The sequence below is a fragment of the Mobula birostris genome, assembly GCF_030028105.1.
Source record: "Mobula birostris isolate sMobBir1 chromosome 11 unlocalized genomic scaffold, sMobBir1.hap1 SUPER_11_unloc_2, whole genome shotgun sequence".
NCBI classification, from domain to species: domain Eukaryota; kingdom Metazoa; phylum Chordata; class Chondrichthyes; order Myliobatiformes; family Myliobatidae; genus Mobula; species Mobula birostris.
In genome coordinates, this window is record NW_027274038.1 from 1 (window position 1) to 26871 (window position 26871).

General features: G+C 57.8%; 9 non-coding genes across 9 annotated transcripts; all 9 read right to left on the reverse strand.

Annotated features, from left to right (window-relative positions):
- Positions 1-77: 77 nt before the first annotated feature.
- On the reverse strand, positions 78-268 carry LOC140192149 (U2 spliceosomal RNA). The gene has a single exon (XR_011884104.1). It is a non-coding gene; the product is annotated as a U2 spliceosomal RNA (small nuclear RNA).
- A 3369-nt stretch (positions 269-3637) lies between these two features.
- Positions 3638-3828, reverse strand: LOC140192214 (U2 spliceosomal RNA). Its single transcript, XR_011884150.1, has one exon. It is a non-coding gene; the product is annotated as a U2 spliceosomal RNA (small nuclear RNA).
- Positions 3829-6899: 3071 nt separating this feature from the next.
- LOC140192225 (U2 spliceosomal RNA) lies at positions 6900-7090 on the reverse strand. Its single transcript, XR_011884161.1, has one exon. It is a non-coding gene; the product is annotated as a U2 spliceosomal RNA (small nuclear RNA).
- A 3071-nt stretch (positions 7091-10161) lies between these two features.
- On the reverse strand, positions 10162-10352 carry LOC140192237 (U2 spliceosomal RNA). Its single transcript, XR_011884172.1, has one exon. It is a non-coding gene; the product is annotated as a U2 spliceosomal RNA (small nuclear RNA).
- A 3069-nt stretch (positions 10353-13421) lies between these two features.
- Positions 13422-13612, reverse strand: LOC140192249 (U2 spliceosomal RNA). Its single transcript, XR_011884183.1, has one exon. It is a non-coding gene; the product is annotated as a U2 spliceosomal RNA (small nuclear RNA).
- A 3060-nt stretch (positions 13613-16672) lies between these two features.
- LOC140192155 (U2 spliceosomal RNA) lies at positions 16673-16863 on the reverse strand. The gene has a single exon (XR_011884110.1). It is a non-coding gene; the product is annotated as a U2 spliceosomal RNA (small nuclear RNA).
- A 3067-nt stretch (positions 16864-19930) lies between these two features.
- Positions 19931-20121, reverse strand: LOC140192166 (U2 spliceosomal RNA). The gene has a single exon (XR_011884121.1). It is a non-coding gene; the product is annotated as a U2 spliceosomal RNA (small nuclear RNA).
- Positions 20122-23184: 3063 nt separating this feature from the next.
- Positions 23185-23375, reverse strand: LOC140192178 (U2 spliceosomal RNA). Its single transcript, XR_011884132.1, has one exon. It is a non-coding gene; the product is annotated as a U2 spliceosomal RNA (small nuclear RNA).
- Positions 23376-26446: 3071 nt separating this feature from the next.
- LOC140192189 (U2 spliceosomal RNA) lies at positions 26447-26637 on the reverse strand. The gene has a single exon (XR_011884141.1). It is a non-coding gene; the product is annotated as a U2 spliceosomal RNA (small nuclear RNA).
- Positions 26638-26871: the final 234 nt, after the last annotated feature.

Consider the following 26871-nt stretch of genomic DNA (forward strand, 5'->3'; position numbering starts at 1 on the left):
TGCTGCTGTGCCGCCGCCGCCGCCTGATGGAGCTTTCGTCGTTTTTCTTTTCTTTGCTACTTTGAAATTCCCCAGAAGGGGAGTGCACCGTTCCCAGAGGCACTGCAATACCGGGTCGATGCGTGGAGTGGACGGAGCAAGCCCCTATTCCATCTCCCTGTTCCAAAAATCAATTTAATATATGGTCCCCAGATAAGGGACGTATCAGATATTAAACTGATAAGAACAGATACTACACTTGATCTTAGCCAAAAGGCCGAGAAGCGATGCAGGCGGCCTCTTGAGTCGGCTACATCCTGCCTAGCCTCTGGTGTTTAGATTGAAGCAGGAGGCCTGGCAAAGACCTTGCTGCCCTGGCCCGCTGGCAGCTCTCCCCTAGGTTGTCTGGGATCGGTGGGTGTGCTGGACAGCTGTTGCCTACCTGGTCCGTCCTGAGTGCAACTTGTCAGAGGCTATGTAAAGCTGCCAGTGATCCACCAATCATCTGGGAGTGGGGCCGTACCTACGGGCGCCTACGTCACTGGCACACTGCCTACGTCAAGGCTGCCGGCTTCCTCGGCTGGCTCCCAGGTCGGTCTCAGAGGCTGGCTCAACTTGCACTGCTCTCCTGGTCGTGGGAGGCTGGTCACGCTGTCCTGTCTGCACAAAAGTCTGCAGGGGGAGTGGGAGCAGGCCGCTCGGCCCTTCAAGGGCGTCCCTGCACTCGGCAAAGAGAGCGCGCCTCTCGGCTTTGCGTGCCCCAGCTGGCTGGCGCATCCAGCTGAACGGTCTCCTTCGGAGGCTCTGCCCTCTCCGGGAGGGAGCGAGCGGATGGGACTGCACCGGGCGACAAAGGCAGAGGCCACGTGCGCCGCTCAAGACCGGTTACGAGGTTTGTGGACGTGGCCAAAGTCCGCGGGCAGAAAAGCCTCCTGGCAAGCTTGGGAATAGGAAGATGTCAGCTACAGGTGTGCCTGAGGAGAAACAATGGGTGTGCTCTCCAAGCCGAAGGCTGAAGTGCAGCCATTCACACCTCTGTGCCTTTATTTTGATGTGTGTGGAATTACAATTGTTGAGTGGCTTGAGTTTGTTTCATCTCACAGAAGCTGTAGACTTTGCGTCTGCACAGGCTATCATTGGACACAGTGGTGTCTTCTCCCCTGCTCCCCCACCACCTTTTTTTACCAGGGTGGATGGGGGTGGGTGGGTGTGTGTGTGTGTCTGTCTGTCTCTCTGTGTCTGTCTCTGTCTCTCTCACCCACCGACACAAACACACATGGAATGCTGAGGGATCTGGCAGGGTCGGTCTGTCTCTCTCTCTCACTCACTCAATCTCACACACACACAGAGTCACAGACACACGTGCACACGGGGGTGTGTGGGGGTGGGTGTGTGTGTGTGTTTGTGTGTGTGTGTGTGTCTGTCTCTCTGTGTCTGTCTCTGTCTCTGTCTCTCTCACCCACCGACACAAACACACATGGAATGCTGAGGGATCTGGCAGGGTCTGTCTCTCTCTCTCACTCAATCTCACACACACACAGAGTCACAGACACACGTGCACACGGGGGTGTGTGGAGGTGGGTGGGTGTGTGTGTGTGTGTGTGTGTGTGTGTGTGTCTGTGTGTCTGTCTGTCTGTCTCTCTGTCTCTGTCTCTGTCTCTCTCACCCACCGACACAAACACACATGGAATGCTGAGGGATCTGGCAGGGTCTGTCTCTCTCTCTCACTCAATCTCACACACACACAGAGTCACAGACACACGTGCACACGGGGGTGTGTGGAGGTGGGTGGGTGTGTGTGTGTGTGTGTGTGTGTGTGTGTGTGTGTGTGTGTGTGTGTGTCTGTCTGTCTGTCTCTCTGTCTCTGTCTCTGTCTCTCTCACCCACCGACACAAACACACATGGAATGCTGAGGGATCTGGCAGGGTCTGTCTCTCTCTCTCTCACTCACTCACTCACTCACTCACTCACTCACTCAATCTCTCTCTCACACACACACACACAGAGTCACAGACACACGTGCACACGGAGTGCTGAGGGATCTGCCAAGCTGTACAGAGGGCAGTAAAGGGAGAAGGGCCGAGGCCCTTCATTATGCCTCTGTGCTGACGCCTGAGCAGACTGACTGGTTTTGCAGCGGGGTGGGTGCACGGATGTAGAAACAGGAGGGAGGGCACGGCAGGAGGGAAATGTGTCGCGGGCTGACGGCGGCCCTGTGCCCCACTGCTCTGCAGGTGCGTTTTTGGCCGGCATGGCTCAGTGGTGGAGTGGGTGGGCGCGTGTGCGCGCCGTGGAAGGAAAGGGGTACTGATTATGCCTTGGTTGTGAAACAGGAAACGGATCGGCGAAATGCCTGCCGGAGGGAGGCACAGTGCTGTGCGTGAAGCAGGGGCACGTGGACGGATGTGGCAATTGTGGAGACGTGCGCCAAAGCTGGACGCCGAGTAGGTAGGTGTAAGCATGAGACGTTTGAGTGATCTTGGGGTTTGGGACGTGATTCTGAGCGAGGCTAGAGATGCACTGCACTGCCGATGTATATTGGGGAGGTCTGAGTGGGTGGAGTGGGGGGTTGTGCCTCTGCCTTACCTTGAACGGTGGGCGGGGCTTTGGGCCTGGGGCAGGCAGACGCATCAGAGGAGGCCAGGAGGCCAGGCCAGGCCAGGGCAGGGCAGGTAGGCAGAGTTTTGCTGATGCTATGGCTAGGTGGTGATGCTTGTAGCTGGTCTGTCTGTCTGGGCAGGAGAGCAGCAGTCTTGGCAGTCTGGTGCAGGCGGGGAGGATGCAGGGTGCAGGAGCACCGGGCCCTGTTGTGCCGGCGGCGGCGGCGGCGCCCCGTTGCTCTGTAGCCGGGCTCCATCGGATGCCTCCCTCCCTTCCTTCCTTCCTTCCTTCCTCCCTCCCGTCCGCGTGCCCTGGCTGCTGGCACACTTGAACGAGCCTGCCTGTCCGACAGGCTGGCTGGCTGCTGGTGAAATTGCAGCAGAGCCAGTGACTCGATATCGTTCGTTCCTTCCTTCCTTCCTTCCTTCCTTCCTTCCTTCGTTCCTTCCTTCCTTCCTTCGTTCGTTCCTTCCTTCCTTCCTTCGTTCGTTCCTTCCTTCCTTCCTTCCTTCCTTCCTTCCTTCGCCCGCCCGTCCATCCGTCCGTCCGTCCGTCGCGTCCTCCGTTGGCTTCAAGGAGCAGCTGAGAAGCCTGAGCCTGAGAAGTGGAGCGAGTGTGGCGGGACAGAAAAGGTCTTTCGGCCTGCTCCACTTCACTCTGCTTCTGTGCTTGGTGCAGGCAGCAGCCGAGTGAGCAGGCATCAGAATGAGTGCGCCGGTTGAGCAGTTTGCTTCAGGAATGAATGCCAAGGGGCATCTCTCATGAAGTTGCTGCCTTGCCTGCAGCACCTGATCTGGTTGCAGCCCGGATGTGCACTTGATCTTAGCCAAACGGCCCAGATATGATGCCCGTGCTGTTGTTGAGTTGTCTGCACATTGCGTGAGTGAGTGAGTGAGCTGTATCGACAGACAGACACAGACACAGGAGAGGTGTAGAGCAAGCAGCTCTCCTCTCTCTCCATGTGCGTGCATGCTTGTCTGTGCTGCTGTGCCGCCGCCGCCGCCTGATGGAGCTTTCGTCGTTTTTCTTTTCTTTGCTACTTTGAAATTCCCCAGAAGGGGAGTGCACCGTTCCCAGAGGCACTGCAATACCGGGTCGATGCGTGGAGTGGACGGAGCAAGCCCCTATTCCATCTCCCTGTTCCAAAAATCAATTTAATATATGGTCCCCAGATAAGGGACGTATCAGATATTAAACTGATAAGAACAGATACTACACTTGATCTTAGCCAAAAGGCCGAGAAGCGATGCAGGCGGCCTCTTGAGTCGGCTACATCCTGCCTAGCCTCTGGTGTTTAGATTGAAGCAGGAGGCCTGGCAAAGACCTTGCTGCCCTGGCCCGCTGGCAGCTCTCCCCTAGGTTGTCTGGGATCGGTGGGTGTGCTGGACAGCTGTTGCCTACCTGGTCCGTCCTGAGTGCAACTTGTCAGAGGCTATGTAAAGCTGCCAGTGATCCACCAATCATCTGGGAGTGGGGCCGTACCTACGGGCGCCTACGTCACTGGCACACTGCCTACGTCAAGGCTGCCGGCTTCCTCGGCTGGCTCCCAGGTCGGTCTCAGAGGCTGGCTCAACTTGCACTGCTCTCCTGGTCGTGGGAGGCTGGTCACGCTGTCCTGTCTGCACAAAAGTCTGCAGGGGGAGTGGGAGCAGGCCGCTCGGCCCTTCAAGGGCGTCCCTGCACTCGGCAAAGAGAGCGCGCCTCTCGGCTTTGCGTGCCCCAGCTGGCTGGCGCATCCAGCTGAACGGTCTCCTTCGGAGGCTCTGCCCTCTCCGGGAGGGAGCGAGCGGATGGGACTGCACCGGGCGACAAAGGCAGAGGCCACGTGCGCCGCTCAAGACCGGTTACGAGGTTTGTGGACGTGGCCAAAGTCCGCGGGCAGAAAAGCCTCCTGGCAAGCTTGGGAATAGGAAGATGTCAGCTACAGGTGTGCCTGAGGAGAAACAATGGGTGTGCTCTCCAAGCCGAAGGCTGAAGTGCAGCCATTCACACCTCTGTGCCTTTATTTTGATGTGTGTGGAATTACAATTGTTGAGTGGCTTGAGTTTGTTTCATCTCACAGAAGCTGTAGACTTTGCGTCTGCACAGGCTATCATTGGACACAGTGGTGTCTTCTCCCCTGCTCCCCCACCACCTTTTTTTACCAGGGTGGATGGGGGTGGGTGGGTGTGTGTGTGTGTCTGTCTGTCTCTCTGTGTCTGTCTCTGTCTCTCTCACCCACCGACACAAACACACATGGAATGCTGAGGGATCTGGCAGGGTCGGTCTGTCTCTCTCTCTCACTCACTCAATCTCACACACACACAGAGTCACAGACACACGTGCACACGGGGGTGTGTGGGGGTGGGTGTGTGTGTGTGTTTGTGTGTGTGTGTGTGTCTGTCTCTCTGTGTCTGTCTCTGTCTCTGTCTCTCTCACCCACCGACACAAACACACATGGAATGCTGAGGGATCTGGCAGGGTCTGTCTCTCTCTCTCACTCAATCTCACACACACACAGAGTCACAGACACACGTGCACACGGGGGTGTGTGGAGGTGGGTGGGTGTGTGTGTGTGTGTGTGTGTGTGTCTGTCTGTCTCTCTGTCTCTGTCTCTGTCTCTCTCACCCACCGACACAAACACACATGGAATGCTGAGGGATCTGGCAGGGTCTGTCTCTCTCTCTCTCACTCACTCACTCACTCACTCACTCACTCACTCACTCACTCAATCTCTCTCTCTCACACACACACACACACACACAGAGTCACAGACACACGTGCACACGGAGTGCTGAGGGATCTGCCAAGCTGTACAGAGGGCAGTAAAGGGAGAAGGGCCGAGGCCCTTCATTATGCCTCTGTGCTGACGCCTGAGCAGACTGACTGGTTTTGCAGCGGGGTGGGTGCACGGATGTAGAAACAGGAGGGAGGGCACGGCAGGAGGGAAATGTGTCGCGGGCTGACGGCGGCCCTGTGCCCCACTGCTCTGCAGGTGCGTTTTTGGCCGGCATGGCTCAGTGGTGGAGTGGGTGGGCGCGTGTGCGCGCCGTGGAAGGAAAGGGGTACTGATTATGCCTTGGTTGTGAAACAGGAAACGGATCGGCGAAATGCCTGCCGGAGGGAGGCACAGTGCCGTGCGTGAAGCAGGGGCACGTGGACGGATGTGGCAATTGTGGAGACGTGCGCCAAAGCTGGACGCCGAGTAGGTAGGTGTAAGCATGAGACGTTTGAGTGATCTTGGGGTTTGGGACGTGATTCTGAGCGAGGCTAGAGATGCACTGCACTGCCGATGTATATTGGGGAGGTCTGAGTGGGTGGAGTGGGGGGTTGTGCCTCTGCCTTACCTTGAACGGTGGGCGGGGCTTTGGGCCTGGGGCAGGCAGACGCATCAGAGGAGGCCAGGAGGCCAGGCCAGGCCAGGGCAGGGCAGGTAGGCAGAGTTTTGCTGATGCTATGGCTAGGTGGTGATGCTTGTAGCTGGTCTGTCTGTCTGGGCAGGAGAGCAGCAGTCTTGGCAGTCTGGTGCAGGCGGGGAGGATGCAGGGTGCAGGAGCACCGGGCCCTGTTGTGCCGGCGGCGGCGGCGCCCCGTTGCTCTGTAGCCGGGCTCCATCGGATGCCTCCCTCCCTTCCTTCCTTCCTCCCTCCCGTCCGCGTGCCCTGGCTGCTGGCACACTTGAACGAGCCTGCCTGTCCGACAGGCTGGCTGGCTGCTGGTGAAATTGCAGCAGAGCCAGTGACTCGATATCGTTCGTTCCTTCCTTCCTTCCTTCCTTCCTTCCTTCCTTCCTTCCTTCGCCCGCCCGTCCATCCGTCCGTCCGTCCGTCCGTCGCGTCCTCCGTTGGCTTCAAGGAGCAGCTGAGAAGCCTGAGCCTGAGAAGTGGAGCGAGTGTGGCGGGACAGAAAAGGTCTTTCGGCCTGCTCCACTTCACTCTGCTTCTGTGCTTGGTGCAGGCAGCAGCCGAGTGAGCAGGCATCAGAATGAGTGCGCCGGTTGAGCAGTTTGCTTCAGGAATGAATGCCAAGGGGCATCTCTCATGAAGTTGCTGCCTTGCCTGCAGCACCTGATCTGGTTGCAGCCCGGATGTGCACTTGATCTTAGCCAAACGGCCCAGATATGATGCCCGTGCTGTTGTTGAGTTGTCTGCACATTGCGTGAGTGAGTGAGTGAGTGAGCTGTATCGACAGACAGACACAGACACAGGAGAGGTGTAGAGCAAGCAGCTCTCCTCTCTCTCCATGTGCGTGCATGCTTGTCTGTGCTGCTGTGCCGCCGCCGCCGCCTGATGGAGCTTTCGTCGTTTTTCTTTTCTTTGCTACTTTGAAATTCCCCAGAAGGGGAGTGCACCGTTCCCAGAGGCACTGCAATACCGGGTCGATGCGTGGAGTGGACGGAGCAAGCCCCTATTCCATCTCCCTGTTCCAAAAATCAATTTAATATATGGTCCCCAGATAAGGGACGTATCAGATATTAAACTGATAAGAACAGATACTACACTTGATCTTAGCCAAAAGGCCGAGAAGCGATGCAGGCGGCCTCTTGAGTCGGCTACATCCTGCCTAGCCTCTGGTGTTTAGATTGAAGCAGGAGGCCTGGCAAAGACCTTGCTGCCCTGGCCCGCTGGCAGCTCTCCCCTAGGTTGTCTGGGATCGGTGGGTGTGCTGGACAGCTGTTGCCTACCTGGTCCGTCCTGAGTGCAACTTGTCAGAGGCTATGTAAAGCTGCCAGTGATCCACCAATCATCTGGGAGTGGGGCCGTACCTACGGGCGCCTACGTCACTGGCACACTGCCTACGTCAAGGCTGCCGGCTTCCTCGGCTGGCTCCCAGGTCGGTCTCAGAGGCTGGCTCAACTTGCACTGCTCTCCTGGTCGTGGGAGGCTGGTCACGCTGTCCTGTCTGCACAAAAGTCTGCAGGGGGAGTGGGAGCAGGCCGCTCGGCCCTTCAAGGGCGTCCCTGCACTCGGCAAAGAGAGCGCGCCTCTCGGCTTTGCGTGCCCCAGCTGGCTGGCGCATCCAGCTGAACGGTCTCCTTCGGAGGCTCTGCCCTCTCCGGGAGGGAGCGAGCGGATGGGACTGCACCGGGCGACAAAGGCAGAGGCCACGTGCGCCGCTCAAGACCGGTTACGAGGTTTGTGGACGTGGCCAAAGTCCGCGGGCAGAAAAGCCTCCTGGCAAGCTTGGGAATAGGAAGATGTCAGCTACAGGTGTGCCTGAGGAGAAACAATGGGTGTGCTCTCCAAGCCGAAGGCTGAAGTGCAGCCATTCACACCTCTGTGCCTTTATTTTGATGTGTGTGGAATTACAATTGTTGAGTGGCTTGAGTTTGTTTCATCTCACAGAAGCTGTAGACTTTGCGTCTGCACAGGCTATCATTGGACACAGTGGTGTCTTCTCCCCTGCTCCCCCACCACCTTTTTTTACCAGGGTGGATGGGGGTGGGTGGGTGTGTGTGTGTGTCTGTCTGTCTCTCTGTGTCTGTCTCTGTCTCTCTCACCCACCGACACAAACACACATGGAATGCTGAGGGATCTGGCAGGGTCGGTCTGTCTCTCTCTCTCACTCACTCAATCTCACACACACACAGAGTCACAGACACACGTGCACACGGGGGTGTGTGGGGGTGGGTGTGTGTGTGTGTTTGTGTGTGTGTGTGTGTCTGTCTCTCTGTGTCTGTCTCTGTCTCTGTCTCTCTCACCCACCGACACAAACACACATGGAATGCTGAGGGATCTGGCAGGGTCTGTCTCTCTCTCTCACTCAATCTCACACACACACAGAGTCACAGACACACGTGCACACGGGGGTGTGTGGAGGTGGGTGGGTGTGTGTGTGTGTGTGTGTGTGTGTCTGTCTGTCTCTCTGTCTCTGTCTCTGTCTCTCTCACCCACCGACACAAACACACATGGAATGCTGAGGGATCTGGCAGGGTCTGTCTCTCTCTCTCTCACTCACTCACTCACTCACTCACTCACTCACTCACTCACTCAATCTCTCTCTCTCACACACACACACACACACACAGAGTCACAGACACACGTGCACACGGAGTGCTGAGGGATCTGCCAAGCTGTACAGAGGGCAGTAAAGGGAGAAGGGCCGAGGCCCTTCATTATGCCTCTGTGCTGACGCCTGAGCAGACTGACTGGTTTTGCAGCGGGGTGGGTGCACGGATGTAGAAACAGGAGGGAGGGCACGGCAGGAGGGAAATGTGTCGCGGGCTGACGGCGGCCCTGTGCCCCACTGCTCTGCAGGTGCGTTTTTGGCCGGCATGGCTCAGTGGTGGAGTGGGTGGGCGCGTGTGCGCGCCGTGGAAGGAAAGGGGTACTGATTATGCCTTGGTTGTGAAACAGGAAACGGATCGGCGAAATGCCTGCCGGAGGGAGGCACAGTGCCGTGCGTGAAGCAGGGGCACGTGGACGGATGTGGCAATTGTGGAGACGTGCGCCAAAGCTGGACGCCGAGTAGGTAGGTGTAAGCATGAGACGTTTGAGTGATCTTGGGGTTTGGGACGTGATTCTGAGCGAGGCTAGAGATGCACTGCACTGCCGATGTATATTGGGGAGGTCTGAGTGGGTGGAGTGGGGGGTTGTGCCTCTGCCTTACCTTGAACGGTGGGCGGGGCTTTGGGCCTGGGGCAGGCAGACGCATCAGAGGAGGCCAGGAGGCCAGGCCAGGCCAGGGCAGGGCAGGTAGGCAGAGTTTTGCTGATGCTATGGCTAGGTGGTGATGCTTGTAGCTGGTCTGTCTGTCTGGGCAGGAGAGCAGCAGTCTTGGCAGTCTGGTGCAGGCGGGGAGGATGCAGGGTGCAGGAGCACCGGGCCCTGTTGTGCCGGCGGCGGCGGCGCCCCGTTGCTCTGTAGCCGGGCTCCATCGGATGCCTCCCTCCCTTCCTTCCTTCCTCCCTCCCGTCCGCGTGCCCTGGCTGCTGGCACACTTGAACGAGCCTGCCTGTCCGACAGGCTGGCTGGCTGCTGGTGAAATTGCAGCAGAGCCAGTGACTCGATATCGTTCGTTCCTTCCTTCCTTCCTTCCTTCCTTCCTTCCTTCCTTCCTTCGCCCGCCCGTCCATCCGTCCGTCCGTCCGTCCGTCGCGTCCTCCGTTGGCTTCAAGGAGCAGCTGAGAAGCCTGAGCCTGAGAAGTGGAGCGAGTGTGGCGGGACAGAAAAGGTCTTTCGGCCTGCTCCACTTCACTCTGCTTCTGTGCTTGGTGCAGGCAGCAGCCGAGTGAGCAGGCATCAGAATGAGTGCGCCGGTTGAGCAGTTTGCTTCAGGAATGAATGCCAAGGGGCATCTCTCATGAAGTTGCTGCCTTGCCTGCAGCACCTGATCTGGTTGCAGCCCGGATGTGCACTTGATCTTAGCCAAACGGCCCAGATATGATGCCCGTGCTGTTGTTGAGTTGTCTGCACATTGCGTGAGTGAGTGAGTGAGTGAGCTGTATCGACAGACAGACACAGACACAGGAGAGGTGTAGAGCAAGCAGCTCTCCTCTCTCTCCATGTGCGTGCATGCTTGTCTGTGCTGCTGTGCCGCCGCCGCCGCCTGATGGAGCTTTCGTCGTTTTTCTTTTCTTTGCTACTTTGAAATTCCCCAGAAGGGGAGTGCACCGTTCCCAGAGGCACTGCAATACCGGGTCGATGCGTGGAGTGGACGGAGCAAGCCCCTATTCCATCTCCCTGTTCCAAAAATCAATTTAATATATGGTCCCCAGATAAGGGACGTATCAGATATTAAACTGATAAGAACAGATACTACACTTGATCTTAGCCAAAAGGCCGAGAAGCGATGCAGGCGGCCTCTTGAGTCGGCTACATCCTGCCTAGCCTCTGGTGTTTAGATTGAAGCAGGAGGCCTGGCAAAGACCTTGCTGCCCTGGCCCGCTGGCAGCTCTCCCCTAGGTTGTCTGGGATCGGTGGGTGTGCTGGACAGCTGTTGCCTACCTGGTCCGTCCTGAGTGCAACTTGTCAGAGGCTATGTAAAGCTGCCAGTGATCCACCAATCATCTGGGAGTGGGGCCGTACCTACGGGCGCCTACGTCACTGGCACACTGCCTACGTCAAGGCTGCCGGCTTCCTCGGCTGGCTCCCAGGTCGGTCTCAGAGGCTGGCTCAACTTGCACTGCTCTCCTGGTCGTGGGAGGCTGGTCACGCTGTCCTGTCTGCACAAAAGTCTGCAGGGGGAGTGGGAGCAGGCCGCTCGGCCCTTCAAGGGCGTCCCTGCACTCGGCAAAGAGAGCGCGCCTCTCGGCTTTGCGTGCCCCAGCTGGCTGGCGCATCCAGCTGAACGGTCTCCTTCGGAGGCTCTGCCCTCTCCGGGAGGGAGCGAGCGGATGGGACTGCACCGGGCGACAAAGGCAGAGGCCACGTGCGCCGCTCAAGACCGGTTACGAGGTTTGTGGACGTGGCCAAAGTCCGCGGGCAGAAAAGCCTCCTGGCAAGCTTGGGAATAGGAAGATGTCAGCTACAGGTGTGCCTGAGGAGAAACAATGGGTGTGCTCTCCAAGCCGAAGGCTGAAGTGCAGCCATTCACACCTCTGTGCCTTTATTTTGATGTGTGTGGAATTACAATTGTTGAGTGGCTTGAGTTTGTTTCATCTCACAGAAGCTGTAGACTTTGCGTCTGCACAGGCTATCATTGGACACAGTGGTGTCTTCTCCCCTGCTCCCCCACCACCTTTTTTTACCAGGGTGGATGGGGGTGGGTGGGTGTGTGTGTGTGTCTGTCTGTCTCTCTGTGTCTGTCTCTGTCTCTCTCACCCACCGACACAAACACACATGGAATGCTGAGGGATCTGGCAGGGTCGGTCTGTCTCTCTCTCTCACTCACTCAATCTCACACACACACAGAGTCACAGACACACGTGCACACGGGGGTGTGTGGGGGTGGGTGTGTGTGTGTGTTTGTGTGTGTGTGTGTGTCTGTCTCTCTGTGTCTGTCTCTGTCTCTGTCTCTCTCACCCACCGACACAAACACACATGGAATGCTGAGGGATCTGGCAGGGTCTGTCTCTCTCTCTCACTCAATCTCACACACACACAGAGTCACAGACACACGTGCACACGGGGGTGTGTGGAGGTGGGTGGGTGTGTGTGTGTGTGTGTGTGTGTGTGTCTGTCTGTCTCTCTGTCTCTGTCTCTGTCTCTCTCACCCACCGACACAAACACACATGGAATGCTGAGGGATCTGGCAGGGTCTGTCTCTCTCTCTCTCACTCACTCACTCACTCACTCACTCACTCACTCACTCACTCAATCTCTCTCTCTCACACACACACACACACACACAGAGTCACAGACACACGTGCACACGGAGTGCTGAGGGATCTGCCAAGCTGTACAGAGGGCAGTAAAGGGAGAAGGGCCGAGGCCCTTCATTATGCCTCTGTGCTGACGCCTGAGCAGACTGACTGGTTTTGCAGCGGGGTGGGTGCACGGATGTAGAAACAGGAGGGAGGGCACGGCAGGAGGGAAATGTGTCGCGGGCTGACGGCGGCCCTGTGCCCCACTGCTCTGCAGGTGCGTTTTTGGCCGGCATGGCTCAGTGGTGGAGTGGGTGGGCGCGTGTGCGCGCCGTGGAAGGAAAGGGGTACTGATTATGCCTTGGTTGTGAAACAGGAAACGGATCGGCGAAATGCCTGCCGGAGGGAGGCACAGTGCTGTGCGTGAAGCAGGGGCACGTGGACGGATGTGGCAATTGTGGAGACGTGCGCCAAAGCTGGACGCCGAGTAGGTAGGTGTAAGCATGAGACGTTTGAGTGATCTTGGGGTTTGGGACGTGATTCTGAGCGAGGCTAGAGATGCACTGCACTGCCGATGTATATTGGGGAGGTCTGAGTGGGTGGAGTGGGGGGTTGTGCCTCTGCCTTACCTTGAACGGTGGGCGGGGCTTTGGGCCTGGGGCAGGCAGACGCATCAGAGGAGGCCAGGAGGCCAGGCCAGGCCAGGGCAGGGCAGGTAGGCAGAGTTTTGCTGATGCTATGGCTAGGTGGTGATGCTTGTAGCTGGTCTGTCTGTCTGGGCAGGAGAGCAGCAGTCTTGGCAGTCTGGTGCAGGCGGGGAGGATGCAGGGTGCAGGAGCACCGGGCCCTGTTGTGCCGGCGGCGGCGGCGCCCCGTTGCTCTGTAGCCGGGCTCCATCGGATGCCTCCCTCCCTTCCTTCCTTCCTCCCTCCCGTCCGCGTGCCCTGGCTGCTGGCACACTTGAACGAGCCTGCCTGTCCGACAGGCTGGCTGGCTGCTGGTGAAATTGCAGCAGAGCCAGTGACTCGATATCGTTCGTTCCTTCCTTCCTTCCTTCGTTCCTTCCTTCCTTCCTTCCTTCGCCCGCCCGTCCATCCGTCCGTCCGTCCGTCGCGTCCTCCGTTGGCTTCAAGGAGCAGCTGAGAAGCCTGAGCCTGAGAAGTGGAGCGAGTGTGGCGGGACAGAAAAGGTCTTTCGGCCTGCTCCACTTCACTCTGCTTCTGTGCTTGGTGCAGGCAGCAGCCGAGTGAGCAGGCATCAGAATGAGTGCGCCGGTTGAGCAGTTTGCTTCAGGAATGAATGCCAAGGGGCATCTCTCATGAAGTTGCTGCCTTGCCTGCAGCACCTGATCTGGTTGCAGCCCGGATGTGCACTTGATCTTAGCCAAACGGCCCAGATATGATGCCCGTGCTGTTGTTGAGTTGTCTGCACATTGCGTGAGTGAGTGAGTGAGTGAGCTGTATCGACAGACAGACACAGACACAGGAGAGGTGTAGAGCAAGCAGCTCTCCTCTCTCTCCATGTGCGTGCATGCTTGTCTGTGCTGCTGTGCCGCCGCCGCCGCCTGATGGAGCTTTCGTCGTTTTTCTTTTCTTTGCTACTTTGAAATTCCCCAGAAGGGGAGTGCACCGTTCCCAGAGGCACTGCAATACCGGGTCGATGCGTGGAGTGGACGGAGCAAGCCCCTATTCCATCTCCCTGTTCCAAAAATCAATTTAATATATGGTCCCCAGATAAGGGACGTATCAGATATTAAACTGATAAGAACAGATACTACACTTGATCTTAGCCAAAAGGCCGAGAAGCGATGCAGGCGGCCTCTTGAGTCGGCTACATCCTGCCTAGCCTCTGGTGTTTAGATTGAAGCAGGAGGCCTGGCAAAGACCTTGCTGCCCTGGCCCGCTGGCAGCTCTCCCCTAGGTTGTCTGGGATCGGTGGGTGTGCTGGACAGCTGTTGCCTACCTGGTCCGTCCTGAGTGCAACTTGTCAGAGGCTATGTAAAGCTGCCAGTGATCCACCAATCATCTGGGAGTGGGGCCGTACCTACGGGCGCCTACGTCACTGGCACACTGCCTACGTCAAGGCTGCCGGCTTCCTCGGCTGGCTCCCAGGTCGGTCTCAGAGGCTGGCTCAACTTGCACTGCTCTCCTGGTCGTGGGAGGCTGGTCACGCTGTCCTGTCTGCACAAAAGTCTGCAGGGGGAGTGGGAGCAGGCCGCTCGGCCCTTCAAGGGCGTCCCTGCACTCGGCAAAGAGAGCGCGCCTCTCGGCTTTGCGTGCCCCAGCTGGCTGGCGCATCCAGCTGAACGGTCTCCTTCGGAGGCTCTGCCCTCTCCGGGAGGGAGCGAGCGGATGGGACTGCACCGGGCGACAAAGGCAGAGGCCACGTGCGCCGCTCAAGACCGGTTACGAGGTTTGTGGACGTGGCCAAAGTCCGCGGGCAGAAAAGCCTCCTGGCAAGCTTGGGAATAGGAAGATGTCAGCTACAGGTGTGCCTGAGGAGAAACAATGGGTGTGCTCTCCAAGCCGAAGGCTGAAGTGCAGCCATTCACACCTCTGTGCCTTTATTTTGATGTGTGTGGAATTACAATTGTTGAGTGGCTTGAGTTTGTTTCATCTCACAGAAGCTGTAGACTTTGCGTCTGCACAGGCTATCATTGGACACAGTGGTGTCTTCTCCCCTGCTCCCCCACCACCTTTTTTTACCAGGGTGGATGGGGGTGGGTGGGTGTGTGTGTGTGTCTGTCTGTCTCTCTGTGTCTGTCTCTGTCTCTCTCACCCACCGACACAAACACACATGGAATGCTGAGGGATCTGGCAGGGTCGGTCTGTCTCTCTCTCTCACTCACTCAATCTCACACACACACAGAGTCACAGACACACGTGCACACGGGGGTGTGTGGGGGTGGGTGTGTGTGTGTGTTTGTGTGTGTGTGTGTGTCTGTCTCTCTGTGTCTGTCTCTGTCTCTGTCTCTCTCACCCACCGACACAAACACACATGGAATGCTGAGGGATCTGGCAGGGTCTGTCTCTCTCTCTCACTCAATCTCACACACACACAGAGTCACAGACACACGTGCACACGGGGGTGTGTGGAGGTGGGTGGGTGTGTGTGTGTGTGTGTGTGTGTGTCTGTCTGTCTCTCTGTCTCTGTCTCTGTCTCTCTCACCCACCGACACAAACACACATGGAATGCTGAGGGATCTGGCAGGGTCTGTCTCTCTCTCTCTCACTCACTCACTCACTCACTCACTCACTCACTCAATCTCTCTCTCTCACACACACACACACACACACAGAGTCACAGACACACGTGCACACGGAGTGCTGAGGGATCTGCCAAGCTGTACAGAGGGCAGTAAAGGGAGAAGGGCCGAGGCCCTTCATTATGCCTCTGTGCTGACGCCTGAGCAGACTGACTGGTTTTGCAGCGGGGTGGGTGCACGGATGTAGAAACAGGAGGGAGGGCACGGCAGGAGGGAAATGTGTCGCGGGCTGACGGCGGCCCTGTGCCCCACTGCTCTGCAGGTGCGTTTTTGGCCGGCATGGCTCAGTGGTGGAGTGGGTGGGCGCGTGTGCGCGCCGTGGAAGGAAAGGGGTACTGATTATGCCTTGGTTGTGAAACAGGAAACGGATCGGCGAAATGCCTGCCGGAGGGAGGCACAGTGCTGTGCGTGAAGCAGGGGCACGTGGACGGATGTGGCAATTGTGGAGACGTGCGCCAAAGCTGGACGCCGAGTAGGTAGGTGTAAGCATGAGACGTTTGAGTGATCTTGGGGTTTGGGACGTGATTCTGAGCGAGGCTAGAGATGCACTGCACTGCCGATGTATATTGGGGAGGTCTGAGTGGGTGGAGTGGGGGGTTGTGCCTCTGCCTTACCTTGAACGGTGGGCGGGGCTTTGGGGCTGGGGCAGGCAGACGCATCAGAGGAGGCCAGGAGGCCAGGCCAGGCCAGGCCAGGGCAGGGCAGGTAGGCAGAGTTTTGCTGATGCTATGGCTAGGTGGTGATGCTTGTAGCTGGTCTGTCTGTCTGGGCAGGAGAGCAGCAGTCTTGGCAGTCTGGTGCAGGCGGGGAGGATGCAGGGTGCAGGAGCACCGGGCCCTGTTGTGCCGGCGGCGGCGGCGCCCCGTTGCTCTGTAGCCGGGCTCCATCGGATGCCTCCCTCCCTTCCTTCCTTCCTCCCTCCCGTCCGCGTGCCCTGGCTGCTGGCACACTTGAACGAGCCTGCCTGTCCGACAGGCTGGCTGGCTGCTGGTGAAATTGCAGCAGAGCCAGTGACTCGATATCGTTCGTTCCTTCCTTCCTTCCTTCGTTCCTTCCTTCCTTCCTTCCTTCGCCCGCCCGTCCATCCGTCCGTCCGTCCGTCGCGTCCTCCGTTGGCTTCAAGGAGCAGCTGAGAAGCCTGAGCCTGAGAAGTGGAGCGAGTGTGGCGGGACAGAAAAGGTCTTTCGGCCTGCTCCACTTCACTCTGCTTCTGTGCTTGGTGCAGGCAGCAGCCGAGTGAGCAGGCATCAGAATGAGTGCGCCGGTTGAGCAGTTTGCTTCAGGAATGAATGCCAAGGGGCATCTCTCATGAAGTTGCTGCCTTGCCTGCAGCACCTGATCTGGTTGCAGCCCGGATGTGCACTTGATCTTAGCCAAACGGCCCAGATATGATGCCCGTGCTGTTGTTGAGTTGTCTGCACATTGCGTGAGTGAGTGAGTGAGCTGTATCGACAGACAGACACAGACACAGGAGAGGTGTAGAGCAAGCAGCTCTCCTCTCTCTCCATGTGCGTGCATGCTTGTCTGTGCTGCTGTGCCGCCGCCGCCGCCTGATGGAGCTTTCGTCGTTTTTCTTTTCTTTGCTACTTTGAAATTCCCCAGAAGGGGAGTGCACCGTTCCCAGAGGCACTGCAATACCGGGTCGATGCGTGGAGTGGACGGAGCAAGCCCCTATTCCATCTCCCTGTTCCAAAAATCAATTTAATATATGGTCCCCAGATAAGGGACGTATCAGATATTAAACTGATAAGAACAGATACTACACTTGATCTTAGCCAAAAGGCCGAGAAGCGATGCAGGCGGCCTCTTGAGTCGGCTACATCCTGCCTAGCCTCTGGTGTTTAGATTGAAGCAGGAGGCCTGGCAAAGACCTTGCTGCCCTGGCCCGCTGGCAGCTCTCCCCTAGGTTGTCTGGGATCGGTGGGTGTGCTGGACAGCTGTTGCCTACCTGGTCCGTCCTGAGTGCAACTTGTCAGAGGCTATGTAAAGCTGCCAGTGATCCACCAATCATCTGGGAGTGGGGCCGTACCTACGGGCGCCTACGTCACTGGCACACTGCCTACGTCAAGGCTGCCGGCTTCCTCGGCTGGCTCCCAGGTCGGTCTCAGAGGCTGGCTCAACTTGCACTGCTCTCCTGGTCGTGGGAGGCTGGTCACGCTGTCCTGTCTGCACAAAAGTCTGCAGGGGGAGTGGGAGCAGGCCGCTCGGCCCTTCAAGGGCGTCCCTGCACTCGGCAAAGAGAGCGCGCCTCTCGGCTTTGCGTGCCCCAGCTGGCTGGCGCATCCAGCTGAACGGTCTCCTTCGGAGGCTCTGCCCTCTCCGGGAGGGAGCGAGCGGATGGGACTGCACCGGGCGACAAAGGCAGAGGCCACGTGCGCCGCTCAAGACCGGTTACGAGGTTTGTGGACGTGGCCAAAGTCCGCGGGCAGAAAAGCCTCCTGGCAAGCTTGGGAATAGGAAGATGTCAGCTACAGGTGTGCCTGAGGAGAAACAATGGGTGTGCTCTCCAAGCCGAAGGCTGAAGTGCAGCCATTCACACCTCTGTGCCTTTATTTTGATGTGTGTGGAATTACAATTGTTGAGTGGCTTGAGTTTGTTTCATCTCACAGAAGCTGTAGACTTTGCGTCTGCACAGGCTATCATTGGACACAGTGGTGTCTTCTCCCCTGCTCCCCCACCACCTTTTTTTACCAGGGTGGATGGGGGTGGGTGGGTGTGTGTGTGTGTCTGTCTGTCTCTCTGTGTCTGTCTCTGTCTCTCTCACCCACCGACACAAACACACATGGAATGCTGAGGGATCTGGCAGGGTCGGTCTGTCTCTCTCTCTCACTCACTCAATCTCACACACACACAGAGTCACAGACACACGTGCACACGGGGGTGTGTGGGGGTGGGTGTGTGTGTGTGTTTGTGTGTGTGTGTGTGTCTGTCTCTCTGTGTCTGTCTCTGTCTCTGTCTCTCTCACCCACCGACACAAACACACATGGAATGCTGAGGGATCTGGCAGGGTCTGTCTCTCTCTCTCACTCAATCTCACACACACACAGAGTCACAGACACACGTGCACACGGGGGTGTGTGGAGGTGGGTGGGTGTGTGTGTGTGTGTGTGTGTGTGTCTGTCTGTCTCTCTGTCTCTGTCTCTGTCTCTCTCACCCACCGACACAAACACACATGGAATGCTGAGGGATCTGGCAGGGTCTGTCTCTCTCTCTCTCACTCACTCACTCACTCACTCACTCACTCACTCACTCAATCTCTCTCTCTCACACACACACACACACACACAGAGTCACAGACACACGTGCACACGGAGTGCTGAGGGATCTGCCAAGCTGTACAGAGGGCAGTAAAGGGAGAAGGGCCGAGGCCCTTCATTATGCCTCTGTGCTGACGCCTGAGCAGACTGACTGGTTTTGCAGCGGGGTGGGTGCACGGATGTAGAAACAGGAGGGAGGGCACGGCAGGAGGGAAATGTGTCGCGGGCTGACGGCGGCCCTGTGCCCCACTGCTCTGCAGGTGCGTTTTTGGCCGGCATGGCTCAGTGGTGGAGTGGGTGGGCGCGTGTGCGCGCCGTGGAAGGAAAGGGGTACTGATTATGCCTTGGTTGTGAAACAGGAAACGGATCGGCGAAATGCCTGCCGGAGGGAGGCACAGTGCCGTGCGTGAAGCAGGGGCACGTGGACGGATGTGGCAATTGTGGAGACGTGCGCCAAAGCTGGACGCCGAGTAGGTAGGTGTAAGCATGAGACGTTTGAGTGATCTTGGGGTTTGGGACGTGATTCTGAGCGAGGCTAGAGATGCACTGCACTGCCGATGTATATTGGGGAGGTCTGAGTGGGTGGAGTGGGGGGTTGTGCCTCTGCCTTACCTTGAACGGTGGGCGGGGCTTTGGGCCTGGGGCAGGCAGACGCATCAGAGGAGGCCAGGAGGCCAGGCCAGGCCAGGGCAGGGCAGGTAGGCAGAGTTTTGCTGATGCTATGGCTAGGTGGTGATGCTTGTAGCTGGTCTGTCTGTCTGGGCAGGAGAGCAGCAGTCTTGGCAGTCTGGTGCAGGCGGGGAGGATGCAGGGTGCAGGAGCACCGGGCCCTGTTGTGCCGGCGGCGGCGGCGCCCCGTTGCTCTGTAGCCGGGCTCCATCGGATGCCTCCCTCCCTTCCTTCCTTCCTCCCTCCCGTCCGCGTGCCCTGGCTGCTGGCACACTTGAACGAGCCTGCCTGTCCGACAGGCTGGCTGGCTGCTGGTGAAATTGCAGCAGAGCCAGTGACTCGATATCGTTCGTTCCTTCCTTCCTTCCTTCCTTCCTTCCTTCCTTCCTTCCTTCGCCCGCCCGTCCATCCGTCCGTCCGTCCGTCCGTCGCGTCCTCCGTTGGCTTCAAGGAGCAGCTGAGAAGCCTGAGCCTGAGAAGTGGAGCGAGTGTGGCGGGACAGAAAAGGTCTTTCGGCCTGCTCCACTTCACTCTGCTTCTGTGCTTGGTGCAGGCAGCAGCCGAGTGAGCAGGCATCAGAATGAGTGCGCCGGTTGAGCAGTTTGCTTCAGGAATGAATGCCAAGGGGCATCTCTCATGAAGTTGCTGCCTTGCCTGCAGCACCTGATCTGGTTGCAGCCCGGATGTGCACTTGATCTTAGCCAAACGGCCCAGATATGATGCCCGTGCTGTTGTTGAGTTGTCTGCACATTGCGTGAGTGAGTGAGTGAGTGAGCTGTATCGACAGACAGACACAGACACAGGAGAGGTGTAGAGCAAGCAGCTCTCCTCTCTCTCCATGTGCGTGCATGCTTGTCTGTGCTGCTGTGCCGCCGCCGCCGCCTGATGGAGCTTTCGTCGTTTTTCTTTTCTTTGCTACTTTGAAATTCCCCAGAAGGGGAGTGCACCGTTCCCAGAGGCACTGCAATACCGGGTCGATGCGTGGAGTGGACGGAGCAAGCCCCTATTCCATCTCCCTGTTCCAAAAATCAATTTAATATATGGTCCCCAGATAAGGGACGTATCAGATATTAAACTGATAAGAACAGATACTACACTTGATCTTAGCCAAAAGGCCGAGAAGCGATGCAGGCGGCCTCTTGAGTCGGCTACATCCTGCCTAGCCTCTGGTGTTTAGATTGAAGCAGGAGGCCTGGCAAAGACCTTGCTGCCCTGGCCCGCTGGCAGCTCTCCCCTAGGTTGTCTGGGATCGGTGGGTGTGCTGGACAGCTGTTGCCTACCTGGTCCGTCCTGAGTGCAACTTGTCAGAGGCTATGTAAAGCTGCCAGTGATCCACCAATCATCTGGGAGTGGGGCCGTACCTACGGGCGCCTACGTCACTGGCACACTGCCTACGTCAAGGCTGCCGGCTTCCTCGGCTGGCTCCCAGGTCGGTCTCAGAGGCTGGCTCAACTTGCACTGCTCTCCTGGTCGTGGGAGGCTGGTCACGCTGTCCTGTCTGCACAAAAGTCTGCAGGGGGAGTGGGAGCAGGCCGCTCGGCCCTTCAAGGGCGTCCCTGCACTCGGCAAAGAGAGCGCGCCTCTCGGCTTTGCGTGCCCCAGCTGGCTGGCGCATCCAGCTGAACGGTCTCCTTCGGAGGCTCTGCCCTCTCCGGGAGGGAGCGAGCGGATGGGACTGCACCGGGCGACAAAGGCAGAGGCCACGTGCGCCGCTCAAGACCGGTTACGAGGTTTGTGGACGTGGCCAAAGTCCGCGGGCAGAAAAGCCTCCTGGCAAGCTTGGGAATAGGAAGATGTCAGCTACAGGTGTGCCTGAGGAGAAACAATGGGTGTGCTCTCCAAGCCGAAGGCTGAAGTGCAGCCATTCACACCTCTGTGCCTTTATTTTGATGTGTGTGGAATTACAATTGTTGAGTGGCTTGAGTTTGTTTCATCTCACAGAAGCTGTAGACTTTGCGTCTGCACAGGCTATCATTGGACACAGTGGTGTCTTCTCCCCTGCTCCCCCACCACCTTTTTTTACCAGGGTGGATGGGGGTGGGTGGGTGTGTGTGTGTGTCTGTCTGTCTCTCTGTGTCTGTCTCTGTCTCTCTCACCCACCGACACAAACACACATGGAATGCTGAGGGATCTGGCAGGGTCGGTCTGTCTCTCTCTCTCACTCACTCAATCTCACACACACACAGAGTCACAGACACACGTGCACACGGGGGTGTGTGGGGGTGGGTGTGTGTGTGTGTTTGTGTGTGTGTGTGTGTCTGTCTCTCTGTGTCTGTCTCTGTCTCTGTCTCTCTCACCCACCGACACAAACACACATGGAATGCTGAGGGATCTGGCAGGGTCTGTCTCTCTCTCTCACTCAATCTCACACACACACAGAGTCACAGACACACGTGCACACGGGGGTGTGTGGAGGTGGGTGGGTGTGTGTGTGTGTGTGTGTGTGTGTCTGTCTGTCTCTCTGTCTCTGTCTCTGTCTCTCTCACCCACCGACACAAACACACATGGAATGCTGAGGGATCTGGCAGGGTCTGTCTCTCTCTCTCTCACTCACTCACTCACTCACTCACTCACTCACTCACTCAATCTCTCTCTCTCACACACACACACACACACACAGAGTCACAGACACACGTGCACACGGAGTGCTGAGGGATCTGCCAAGCTGTACAGAGGGCAGTAAAGGGAGAAGGGCCGAGGCCCTTCATTATGCCTCTGTGCTGACGCCTGAGCAGACTGACTGGTTTTGCAGCGGGGTGGGTGCACGGATGTAGAAACAGGAGGGAGGGCACGGCAGGAGGGAAATGTGTCGCGGGCTGACGGCGGCCCTGTGCCCCACTGCTCTGCAGGTGCGTTTTTGGCCGGCATGGCTCAGTGGTGGAGTGGGTGGGCGCGTGTGCGCGCCGTGGAAGGAAAGGGGTACTGATTATGCCTTGGTTGTGAAACAGGAAACGGATCGGCGAAATGCCTGCCGGAGGGAGGCACAGTGTCGTGCGTGAAGCAGGGGCACGTGGACGGATGTGGCAATTGTGGAGACGTGCGCCAAAGCTGGACGCCGAGTAGGTAGGTGTAAGCATGAGACGTTTGAGTGATCTTGGGGTTTGGGACGTGATTCTGAGCGAGGCTAGAGATGCACTGCACTGCCGATGTATATTGGGGAGGTCTGAGTGGGTGGAGTGGGGGGTTGTGCCTCTGCCTTACCTTGAACGGTGGGCGGGGCTTTGGGCCTGGGGCAGGCAGACGCATCAGAGGAGGCCAGGAGGCCAGGCCAGGCCAGGGCAGGGCAGGTAGGCAGAGTTTTGCTGATGCTATGGCTAGGTGGTGATGCTTGTAGCTGGTCTGTCTGTCTGGGCAGGAGAGCAGCAGTCTTGGCAGTCTGGTGCAGGCGGGGAGGATGCAGGGTGCAGGAGCACCGGGCCCTGTTGTGCCGGCGGCGGCGGCGCCCCGTTGCTCTGTAGCCGGGCTCCATCGGATGCCTCCCTCCCTTCCTTCCTTCCTCCCTCCCGTCCGCGTGCCCTGGCTGCTGGCACACTTGAACGAGCCTGCCTGTCCGACAGGCTGGCTGGCTGCTGGTGAAATTGCAGCAGAGCCAGTGACTCGATATCGTTCGTTCCTTCCTTCCTTCCTTCCTTCCTTCCTTCCTTCCTTCGCCCGCCCGTCCATCCGTCCGTCCGTCCGTCCGTCGCGTCCTCCGTTGGCTTCAAGGAGCAGCTGAGAAGCCTGAGCCTGAGAAGTGGAGCGAGTGTGGCGGGACAGAAAAGGTCTTTCGGCCTGCTCCACTTCACTCTGCTTCTGTGCTTGGTGCAGGCAGCAGCCGAGTGAGCAGGCATCAGAATGAGTGCGCCGGTTGAGCAGTTTGCTTCAGGAATGAATGCCAAGGGGCATCTCTCATGAAGTTGCTGCCTTGCCTGCAGCACCTGATCTGGTTGCAGCCCGGATGTGCACTTGATCTTAGCCAAACGGCCCAGATATGATGCCCGTGCTGTTGTTGAGTTGTCTGCACATTGCGTGAGTGAGTGAGTGAGTGAGCTGTATCGACAGACAGACACAGACACAGGAGAGGTGTAGAGCAAGCAGCTCTCCTCTCTCTCCATGTGCGTGCATGCTTGTCTGTGCTGCTGTGCCGCCGCCGCCGCCTGATGGAGCTTTCGTCGTTTTTCTTTTCTTTGCTACTTTGAAATTCCCCAGAAGGGGAGTGCACCGTTCCCAGAGGCACTGCAATACCGGGTCGATGCGTGGAGTGGACGGAGCAAGCCCCTATTCCATCTCCCTGTTCCAAAAATCAATTTAATATATGGTCCCCAGATAAGGGACGTATCAGATATTAAACTGATAAGAACAGATACTACACTTGATCTTAGCCAAAAGGCCGAGAAGCGATGCAGGCGGCCTCTTGAGTCGGCTACATCCTGCCTAGCCTCTGGTGTTTAGATTGAAGCAGGAGGCCTGGCAAAGACCTTGCTGCCCTGGCCCGCTGGCAGCTCTCCCCTAGGTTGTCTGGGATCGGTGGGTGTGCTGGACAGCTGTTGCCTACCTGGTCCGTCCTGAGTGCAACTTGTCAGAGGCTATGTAAAGCTGCCAGTGATCCACCAATCATCTGGGAGTGGGGCCGTACCTACGGGCGCCTACGTCACTGGCACACTGCCTACGTCAAGGCTGCCGGCTTCCTCGGCTGGCTCCCAGGTCGGTCTCAGAGGCTGGCTCAACTTGCACTGCTCTCCTGGTCGTGGGAGGCTGGTCACGCTGTCCTGTCTGCACAAAAGTCTGCAGGGGGAGTGGGAGCAGGCCGCTCGGCCCTTCAAGGGCGTCCCTGCACTCGGCAAAGAGAGCGCGCCTCTCGGCTTTGCGTGCCCCAGCTGGCTGGCGCATCCAGCTGAACGGTCTCCTTCGGAGGCTCTGCCCTCTCCGGGAGGGAGCGAGCGGATGGGACTGCACCGGGCGACAAAGGCAGAGGCCACGTGCGCCGCTCAAGACCGGTTACGAGGTTTGTGGACGTGGCCAAAGTCCGCGGGCAGAAAAGCCTCCTGGCAAGCTTGGGAATAGGAAGATGTCAGCTACAGGTGTGCCTGAGGAGAAACAATGGGTGTGCTCTCCAAGCCGAAGGCTGAAGTGCAGCCATTCACACCTCTGTGCCTTTATTTTGATGTGTGTGGAATTACAATTGTTGAGTGGCTTGAGTTTGTTTCATCTCACAGAAGCTGTAGACTTTGCGTCTGCACAGGCTATCATTGGACACAGTGGTGTCTTCTCCCCTGCTCCCCCACCACCTTTTTTTACCAGGGTGGATGGGGGTGGGTGGGTGTGTGTGTGTGTCTGTCTGTCTCTCTGTGTCTGTCTCTGTCTCTCTCACCCACCGACACAAACACACATGGAATGCTGAGGGATCTGGCAGGGTCGGTCTGTCTCTCTCTCTCACTCACTCAATCTCACACACACACAGAGTCACAGACACACGTGCACACGGGGGTGTGTGGGGGTGGGTGTGTGTGTGTGTTTGTGTGTGTGTGTGTGTCTGTCTCTCTGTGTCTGTCTCTGTCTCTGTCTCTCTCACCCACCGACACAAACACACATGGAATGCTGAGGGATCTGGCAGGGTCTGTCTCTCTCTCTCACTCAATCTCACACACACACAGAGTCACAGACACACGTGCACACGGGGGTGTGTGGAGGTGGGTGGGTGTGTGTGTGTGTGTGTGTGTGTGTCTGTCTGTCTCTCTGTCTCTGTCTCTGTCTCTCTCACCCACCGACACAAACACACATGGAATGCTGAGGGATCTGGCAGGGTCTGTCTCTCTCTCTCTCACTCACTCACTCACTCACTCACTCACTCACTCACTCACTCAATCTCTCTCTCTCACACACACACACACACACACAGAGTCACAGACACACGTGCACACGGAGTGCTGAGGGATCTGCCAAGCTGTACAGAGGGCAGTAAAGGGAGAAGGGCCGAGGCCCTTCATTATGCCTCTGTGCTGACGCCTGAGCAGACTGACTGGTTTTGCAGCGGGGTGGGTGCACGGATGTAGAAACAGGAGGGAGGGCACGGCAGGAGGGAAATGTGTCGCGGGCTGACGGCGGCCCTGTGCCCCACTGCTCTGCAGGTGCGTTTTTGGCCGGCATGGCTCAGTGGTGGAGTGGGTGGGCGCGTGTGCGCGCCGTGGAAGGAAAGGGGTACTGATTATGCCTTGGTTGTGAAACAGGAAACGGATCGGCGAAATGCCTGCCGGAGGGAGGCACAGTGCCGTGCGTGAAGCAGGGGCACGTGGACGGATGTGGCAATTGTGGAGACGTGCGCCAAAGCTGGACGCCGAGTAGGTAGGTGTAAGCATGAGACGTTTGAGTGATCTTGGGGTTTGGGACGTGATTCTGAGCGAGGCTAGAGATGCACTGCACTGCCGATGTATATTGGGGAGGTCTGAGTGGGTGGAGTGGGGGGTTGTGCCTCTGCCTTACCTTGAACGGTGGGCGGGGCTTTGGGCCTGGGGCAGGCAGACGCATCAGAGGAGGCCAGGAGGCCAGGCCAGGCCAGGGCAGGGCAGGTAGGCAGAGTTTTGCTGATGCTATGGCTAGGTGGTGATGCTTGTAGCTGGTCTGTCTGTCTGGGCAGGAGAGCAGCAGTCTTGGCAGTCTGGTGCAGGCGGGGAGGATGCAGGGTGCAGGAGCACCGGGCCCTGTTGTGCCGGCGGCGGCGGCGCCCCGTTGCTCTGTAGCCGGGCTCCATCGGATGCCTCCCTCCCTTCCTTCCTTCCTCCCTCCCGTCCGCGTGCCCTGGCTGCTGGCACACTTGAACGAGCCTGCCTGTCCGACAGGCTGGCTGGCTGCTGGTGAAATTGCAGCAGAGCCAGTGACTCGATATCGTTCGTTCCTTCCTTCCTTCCTTCCTTCCTTCCTTCCTTCCTTCCTTCGCCCGCCCGTCCATCCGTCCGTCCGTCCGTCCGTCGCGTCCTCCGTTGGCTTCAAGGAGCAGCTGAGAAGCCTGAGCCTGAGAAGTGGAGCGAGTGTGGCGGGACAGAAAAGGTCTTTCGGCCTGCTCCACTTCACTCTGCTTCTGTGCTTGGTGCAGGCAGCAGCCGAGTGAGCAGGCATCAGAATGAGTGCGCCGGTTGAGCAGTTTGCTTCAGGAATGAATGCCAAGGGGCATCTCTCATGAAGTTGCTGCCTTGCCTGCAGCACCTGATCTGGTTGCAGCCCGGATGTGCACTTGATCTTAGCCAAACGGCCCAGATATGATGCCCGTGCTGTTGTTGAGTTGTCTGCACATTGCGTGAGTGAGTGAGTGAGTGAGCTGTATCGACAGACAGACACAGACACAGGAGAGGTGTAGAGCAAGCAGCTCTCCTCTCTCTCCATGTGCGTGCATGCTTGTCTGTGCTGCTGTGCCGCCGCCGCCGCCTGATGGAGCTTTCGTCGTTTTTCTTTTCTTTGCTACTTTGAAATTCCCCAGAAGGGGAGTGCACCGTTCCCAGAGGCACTGCAATACCGGGTCGATGCGTGGAGTGGACGGAGCAAGCCCCTATTCCATCTCCCTGTTCCAAAAATCAATTTAATATATGGTCCCCAGATAAGGGACGTATCAGATATTAAACTGATAAGAACAGATACTACACTTGATCTTAGCCAAAAGGCCGAGAAGCGATGCAGGCGGCCTCTTGAGTCGGCTACATCCTGCCTAGCCTCTGGTGTTTAGATTGAAGCAGGAGGCCTGGCAAAGACCTTGCTGCCCTGGCCCGCTGGCAGCTCTCCCCTAGGTTGTCTGGGATCGGTGGGTGTGCTGGACAGCTGTTGCCTACCTGGTCCGTCCTGAGTGCAACTTGTCAGAGGCTATGTAAAGCTGCCAGTGATCCACCAATCATCTGGGAGTGGGGCCGTAC